Raw genomic sequence first — 8,846 nt, 5'->3', positions numbered from 1 at the left:
AGAGGTGAAGGTAAATGGGTAGCGATGAACTCACCTGTGATGGTATAGACAGATAGGAAGTATGTGCTCATGGAGGGCACATAATCAGCAATATAAACTTCAAATTTACATTCCAATGCCTGCACTTTAACATGTGTGTTCAAGTTTAGCTTGCTCAAGTTCATCTTACTAGAGCAGGAAATGTACGCATGCACAGTGGAATACTATTTAGCCACAAAAAGGGATGGAACCCTGCCATTTGTGGCAATGTGGGTGGAGCTAGAGAGCTTCTATTACAAGAAGTAAGTCGGGCACTTAAAGGCAAGCATCACATGATGTTATTCATAAAACAGTGGATCTCACAGCTAAGGCTAGAATGGTGGCTACCAGATGCTGGGTACAGGAGGGAGGGGGACAGGGAGATGTTGACCAAGGGTACTGAGTTGTAAAGGAGAAATGGACCTGACATTTCACTAAAGAGCAGAGTAGTGCCAGATGATAATGTATATTTGAACATGTCAAATGATAAGCATTTGAGGCACTAGATATGCACACTTTGATTCGGGCATTTTACAATGTGCATGCGTATTGTGATCTCACATGACAATCCTTAATGTGTCTAGTTTTTAAGCATCAATTTAAACAAGGATACAAAAGGGAAGTCACTCTAATACAATGCAGCAAGCAATGCAAACAGCATTAGAGGAGAGGAAAAGTTGTCACTCAACAACCCCTGGCTGTATAGATCTGAACCTGTCACCCCACTTTGAAATGACCATTTCCTTGCCTAGATAATAGGACATGCAGGGGAGATGTTGAGATGGCTCAATGGATAAGGGTGCTTTGCTGCCAATCACGATGACCTTCGTTCAGATCCCAGGTCTGACCTGGTGAGTAGAGACAACAGAAATCCACCAGTTGTCCTCTGACCTCCATGTGTGTACTGTGGTGTGTGTGTAACACACACACACACACACACACACACACACACACACAGATAGATAGATAGATAGAGAATAAATTTTTAAAAAGGAAAATAACCCAAGTATGTCCACCTCATGGGATACTGTGAAGATCCCAATAGTTAGTGTCCTGCTCTGTTTCAAAGAAATGAAACAAACTGTATAAAGAGACTGCCTCCTTATAAGGCTTTGCTTTGAAGCCTTAAGATTCTGTGGCTATGCAAAGCATTATTACTAATTATGTCAGCAAAAGGACTGACTTCTAAATACCGCCAGAGTTTAATACCTCAGAACCAGAAGCAATGATTCTTAAGTGCTGAACTTCTTAAGTACTTCAGCAACTTAGAGTATTTTGCATCTCAATTGCCGGGGGTGGGGGGTGGGGGTGGGGGTGGGGGGTGGAGGTCAGGACGTTCGTTGCACCAGGTAAGAAAGAGCTTTGAGAAACACAGTATGTAATTCTCCTAGTGTTTGTTCTCTGTGGGTCGAATGCTAACTTACCAATTAGGTGATGGTTATACTTTTTAGTGCCTGTCTCCCATACTGAACTGTTGGTGTCACCAAGGCAGGGGCCATGCTCATTTTATTCCCTTGCTATGACTCGACTGCTGTATCATAAGCACTCTGTACTCCGTGCTACTTGAATAAAGGAATAGATGGTGCAGAGATGAGCCAATCTTCTCTCTTGCTGCTGTTTCTCCTCCCCCTCCTCCTCTTCTTGGTAGCAGTAGGAGTTGTGCCAGGGCCTTGCCCATGCTAGGAGAGGGAACTCCATTAAACTATACCTCAGTACTGGTGCAAGGCAGGCATTCAGGCAGTCAGGCAAGCAGACAGCATCATGAAAAAGCTAACTAGGATCAAAGTAACAGAGGAGGAGGTCCAGAAAAGGACCCAGGCAGTTAAAGCATGTGCAGGCACCTCCCTGGCCAGGTGCCATTCTGCACTCTGGGTAATTTGTGTCTGTTCTGGCCATGCTCTGTTGAAATGGAATCATAGTATCTTATTCCCCTCTCCAAACACAGAGCTGGTGTGAATGGCTTTCCCAGTAGAGGTAACCAGCAGAAAGAACGAAAAGAATGAAGAACGTGATGCAGCTTCAGGCTGGTGAGCCTTCAGGATAAGCAAATGCATTAGAACTCAGATTATGCATGCACTGTGACATCACATGTGTACATGTAGACGTGCATACCATGCACCTATGTGTATAGAGAGCATGCTTGAACCACATTTTAAAAACTTTGTCAAGGGCACAGATGATAAAGAAAGGCATTTTTAAAAACATGCATATACTTCACACGTGCATACAGGCATGGCCAGGAAGGTGGTAGGAGATGAGATGTAAGAAGCACACACTCATTCAGACTGGAGAGGTGATGTATATGGCATATGAAAGAAATGAGTGCTGGAGGGAAACACAGATGATCCTCTGTGAGTTAGAAAAGACCCAGACCTCACTGCTTTGTACAGCATCATTAATAGTAATTATCCGCGAGTCGATGCCGGTCTGATTTGGTAGGAAAAGTTTCCTTGGTTTGAAATAAAGTTCTTTTCTTTTCTTTTCTTTTCTTTTCTTTTCTTTTCTTTTCTTTTCTTTTCTTTTCTTTTCTTTTCTTTTCTCTTCTCTTCTCTTCTCTTCTCTTCTCTTCTCTTCTCTTCTCTTCTCTTCTCTTCTCTTCTCTTCTTCCTTTCTTTCTTTTTCTTTTTCCTTTTTCTTTTCTTTCTTTCTTTCTTTCTTTCTTTCTTTCTTTCTTTCTTTCTTTCTTTCTTTCTTTTTTTTTTGACAAAATGACCATGATCTGGGCATTGTGGTTTCTAAGAGTAGGATGTAAACATCACTAAGGAAAGTAACCCAATAGGATGAATAAAGTGGTCGCTACCTCCTCTTTAACAGTGACGGTTAGGGGAACATTAATCTTTAGATGACGATCTTAAGCTTGACAGCCTGTCCCATTCAAGTCCTCGGCTCACTGCCTGGTTTCTCCCATATAATTCCTTCTTTTAGAAACGAAACCACATATCCACCAAATGAGTGCATAACACTGAAATTAGCCAGGCAAAAAGACGGTTCCGAACGCACAGGATATTGCTTTGTGTTAAAAGGAGAAACCTTTTATGTGTGCCTTTGTTAACATGAAGTAAGAGTCAAGGGACTGTTGAATATCATCCCGTAAACAAAAGGCAATTCTGGGATCATATCGATGTTTAGGAATGCCTCATTGCAGACAAATGTCAGCTGTCAGAAATTAAGATAAATGGTATGTGTGGTTCAGGAAACCAGCCAACAGCAGACTGATGCGAGACAAAGTTAGAGGCTCTCATATGATGCGTTTACTTTTTTCTACCATGGTTCTGACTTTGGTGCCTTGAGAGATGTGTTTAGCCTGAGGTCACTCTCTGGTTTAGGTTCTGGCTTCCTAATCTCCTATTACCCTATTCCTGACACATCCTAATCACTAACGTCACTCCACAGGCATCAAGGACAGACAATCGCTGCTCATGAGCTCCTGTCTCCTTCATACTGTTCCTCTTTGGTCTTTGGCAAACCAAAGGTCCAGGCAATGCTGAAGTAGGGAGTGACTAGCTGCCACGTCTGAATGACCGTGGGCAAGCTTTGCAAGACTGTCCTGTTCCAGGAATGAGGCAGACGATGACCACGAAATGGGGAAAATTGGTCGGCAACACTTGAGGCGTTCTCTGGCTGTGGGGGCGGGGCACGAAGTCCTACTTCTGAGGGTCTACTCAGGTACGTGCTCATCGGAATCCACGCGCGCGTGACTGGTGGTGTAATTTCTGTACTTATTTCAGGGACGCAGGCTTGAAAAGAAAACTGCATAAAAATTACTTTGTACATTTTGTGGTTGGAGTAGTTTCTGTGCTGTGAGACTTCGGGGGAAGAAAAGATGATCGACAAATATAAACTTTGCACAGAGAATTTGATTTCTGTGTCCAGAAGGAAGGATTTCCTTTTATTTCTTAGTAATTTTGTTTTTATCATTATTAAATTTGCTTTTAGTGTGGACAAATGGCATTGTGGATTCTAGGATAAAGAAGTTTTTGCTTAAAATTATAAAACTTCTTAAGATCACTTTTTCCATACCAGCTAGATTTTGTTTGAATTCACTCCTGATGTTTCTAGCCAGGGTGCTTCCCTAGCCATCCCTTTCCGGTCAGTGTCTATAGGTACTGGCTTATCTGGGATCACCAAAGACCTTTCAAAGTTATTTGTCTGCTGCTGTTGCTCTGAGTTCATGCAACACTTTAATGATACAAAATAAAATGTACATATTCTTGATAATTCTCTCTCTCTCCCTCTTTCTCTCCCCCCCCATACACACATCTCTCTCTCTTCCTCTTGCTTGTTAAGCAAGTTATCTACCATTGAACTAAATCCCCAGCCTGCCTTCTTAATTTATTAATTCATTTATTTTTTCCAACATAAAGGGTTTATCCTTTTAAAGATTTATTTCATTTTATTTGTGTGCAAATATCTGAAGAAGGTATTAGAACCTCTGAAACTGGAGTTATAGAAGGTTGAAAGTCACTCAGTATAGCTACTGGAAACTGAACTCAGGTCCTCTGGAAGAACAGCAAGTGCTACTAACTACTGGTCCATCCCTATAGCCCCAAGACTTATCTTTTATGGGAATATCACCAAATAAACTAACTTTTCATTATGTTTCCTGTTTATTATAAAATTGTTATTATGGTTTTATTTATTGTTGATGCTCAAATAAACAGAATGGACAAATACTAGGTTATAGGTGGTGTATGGACTAGGTAGGCTGTGTGGTAATCTTCATATTATCTGTAAACAGTCTTCAGGGGTGTCCTCTGTAATATATTGGTCATAGAAGCAATGTAAAGAGACCCAGGAATGGAGTATATAGCTCAGAGGTTGATCTCTTGCTAGCTTGTGAGGATCTGGGTTCCAGTTCTAGCAGAGGAGATAGATAGATAGATAGATAGATAGATAGATAGATAGATAGGAAGAAGAATGCACCAATAATCATTTTACAGTTTAAGGATAAAAGGCTTAAAATGCATTTATGTCTCATGCACTCATACAGTGGATCTTCATTGTGCTTCATGTTTGCAAAGTTGCTCACTTGATTTTTTTTTTTTTTTTTTTTTTGTAAAAAGAAGGAATATCAAGTCAATACCTGCAACAGCACCTTGAAACTTACTCAGCAGCACATGACCATGTATAGAGTAAGTGAGGTTGGCCAGGACCCTGCTCTGTTTTGTGCTGTGCCCAAGTGGCCTTTTCTCTCCTTCCTTCCTTCCTTCCTTCCTTCCTTCCTTCCTTCCTTCCTTCCTTCCTTCCCCTGCCCCCCCACCACATATGGTGGTTTTGCTGTGAAACGTGACCCATGAGCACCATGCTGACACGTGATCTTGTTTCTCAATGTTAGAGTTAGTGTCGTCCCTGATGGAGGAGTGCTGTGTGCTAGAGAAACTCTGCACAGACATGAGTTGAGATGCTATTGGCTGTGAGTTCAACGTTAACAGATCAGTACATATGAAAGAAGGCATCTTTAAATAGTAAACAAGGCAGTGTGTTAGCTTATAAACATGTGGCCAGAGGAATGTAGGAACCCAACCTTGTATCTGAAGATTCCACATTTGTGTATCTAACCAAGCATGGGTGGAACTATTTGGAAAAAAATATGCTGAAATGTGGAAATTTCTTTATCTTGTTATTATTCCATGAACAATGTAACACAGAAACCATTTACACCGTGCTTCTATTGTATTAGGTATTTTAAACCTTCTAGAGATGTCTAAAAACCCAAGGAAAGATGTGTATAGGTTACAACCATGTCATTTTATAGACAGGACTTGAGCTTCAGATTTTCATATGAGCCAGGGATTCTGGTTATTTTCCCTTTAGGGGCAATGGTTCAAATAAATTCAACGTACCTTGAATAATAAGAACCATTATAAATTGCATATAAATATGTCTCATCTGAATCTAAGTAGCACTGGGGCAGTTTTGATGATGCTTGCACACAGCATGTGAGCTCAGCTGCAAACAGTGCTTCTGCTCACTGGAATATAATTCCAATCCAATAAAAACCAAATGGCATGACTGTTTGCAACGTTCTCCAAATCTTATTGTTTTTTCTTTGTCTTTTGGTGATTGACATTTGTATTCTCCATGGTAAAGAGATTCTGTTTAAAATGATCATTAGGAAGACACAAGCGTTATACGAACATTACAGCAAACCCTGGTTGAATTTCTAAGTTGACTTTGTTATGGGTTCTAGAAGTAGACAAAAATGGATCAGAAAGCTGTCTTTCACCACATGAGCACCTATTTATAGCCGGAGAAAATGGAAGTGAGACACAGGGAGCCAAAGTGCTTAAAGCCCATGCAAACCCTGTTTGAACATAACTTAAACAGTTGTTTGCTTGCAGTTGAGACTCAGCTACTTAAGAGTAAGTTACAGTTCTATTTACATGACAGGTTAGCTTTCAGTTCATCATACATGTAGGCAGCCTTAGGCCAAACATAGTTAATCTGAACAATGGTCATTATCCCTACGCAGATTTCAGTATCAGAAAGCATCTGGACTATTACAACGTCAATACCAGGCAAGACCAGAAAGTCTAAGACCTCGTTAACTGGGAAGATCTCACCTAGTACCTGGCACCTAGTAAGTACCAAATTAGTGACTGAGTAGAGTAGTAGTTAAATGTAGAGCCATAAAACCTATTACATTAAACCATCTTATGAAGTAAGTAGTAATTAAGGTTAATATGACAGCTGAGAAATAGTGCCTTCAGGGCAGATACTGCTTCAGAAATTTAGAGACGTCGTATCATTTACAAAACCTATAAAGTGCATAGAAAAGTACCATATATGTCCATAAAGCCACACTGTTTTCTTGTGATAAGTGGGAGAGTTCATGTATTTTACTGACTCAACAACTGACTGCCATAACTGTAAATAAACAGCTGAAGTAACCCTTATTAGCTAAACATAAAATCATAAAAGTAGTGCCCAGGGGACAGACAAACAATTTAAATGCTGATATCTTGGCTTGGGAATTATTTCACAATTAAAGTAACTTCTGTCAAGAGAACAATATTTTTCAGCTGTTTTCTGAAAATTTTACTATTTATATTGTGCTTTATATTTTTGCTCAGTAATAGAAGCAATTTAGCATTATAGTTTATTCTGCATTTGGGCATCATGATTTTGTGGAATGGAGTTTTTTTTTTTCCAAGCAGTTGAAAAGGATATAAATGCTATTTTACTAATAGGAACTGAAAATTTAATAATATGTTATTAAACTATAAATGAATGACAGTAGTTCTAGCTCACTTTATTTCCTGCACAATTCTGGCCTATTAATAGAACTTTTAGTCTCGGGAATGTTTCATTATGGTATTTTTTTAAGCAAAAAGTATTTCAGCAGAAACACAAAGGAGAAGAATAAAGAGAAATGTTGAGACACTAAACAGTTTCTTACGGCAAAAATCTTTTCTTTGTATCATAGTCAGGAACTATCCAGAGAGGTATGGGATATGGAACATTTTCTTGCTTTTTAATGTGGAACTATGTGAGGCCTTAACATGCCCATGCATATTTGAGCGTGTGTTTGCGTGTGGTGTGTGCGCACACACACACACCACACGCAAACACAAGCACACACTTACACAGAGATGTGGATGTGAGTATTAAATAAAAAATGTGTAATACATTTTAGGAAAACCCAAAACATTTGTATAACATGAAAAAAATAAAATAAAACGGGAATGCGTCCTACCAAGCAGACACAAGCCTGATGCCAAAACTATCCCGAAGACACTAGATGCGGGCTGTGGAAGGTTGGCTTCTGTCAAAGGGCCAAGCATGTTCCATGCAACGTGGCTAAACAGATGTTGTACAGTGGCTGAATTAATTCCTTGTAAAAATAAAAATGGTAGTTTCTCTCTTGAATTTTGGCACACTGATGGGTATGTGGCTGGCTGGTGGCAATATGTAAACAGGGACTATTTGCTGTCTTATAGGCTGAATCACAGATTTTTTTGCCAAAAGGAAGAAAACTATGATGTTACAAATGAGAGATGTTCAACTGATTAAAATGAGGAACATGCTTGCTAGACCTAACTACTGAAGAGTTAAATATCTGCCTGTTATAAACTTAAAAAACCAACAATTTTCCTTTCTTGCTTTCCGCCATTTCACATTCTCCTCTCTCTTCGGGGCAAGGTACAGTGTGTGCCAACTGGGTCACTATTTAATCTAGATGCAGATACCCATCCTGACAGACCTGGAAGGCAAAGAGAGCCAACAAACGCTTGCTCAGATATTTGCATTTGGGAAATTAAGCAGGAAAGGAATCTTCTGTTTTCCCTCCTTCCTGGTGCACGCAGTCTTTCCTTTATGGAACTCTCTCAACAATGAGGGATGCAAGATTAAAGAAAGGGGGATATTTGTTCAAAATATTGCCTTTTCCACAGGCATACTTTGTGTCAGGAGCCACGTGCACTTGAGGATGTGGGCACGGTGACTGACTATTTCTTGGCAGAAAAAAACCATTTTAAGCAAGCACTCTCTGCACGTCCACGTGAGCGGGTTCTGGAGCGCCAGCTGCTTCCAGGCGATGGGGTCTTTGTGTACCTACGCCCGTGGAAGGCCATGGGGAGCTGCATACAATACGGTTATTATAGGACTGGCCTTCTTAAAATGCGGCCCGGGGGGCTCATGATGTGAATTATAGGGTGTCTTACTGAAGTTCTGGCATCTGGTTTGGCAATTATCTTTTTACAAATGTAGTCTTTCGTAAGCTTGTGACCCGACATGATATGGTAAAATGAACACAAGTGACTCACAGGTGCTTAAGTTGCAATAGTGACAAAAGTAAGGGGAAAGAAAAGTAAAACTGGACACTAGGT

The sequence above is a fragment of the Mus caroli genome, unplaced genomic scaffold (genome assembly GCF_978045245.1).
Source record: "Mus caroli unplaced genomic scaffold, Mus_caroli_1 scaffold_15, whole genome shotgun sequence".
NCBI classification, from domain to species: domain Eukaryota; kingdom Metazoa; phylum Chordata; class Mammalia; order Rodentia; family Muridae; genus Mus; species Mus caroli.
The sequence above is the reverse complement of the archived record's forward strand: the minus strand, read 5'-3'. Positions refer to the sequence as shown.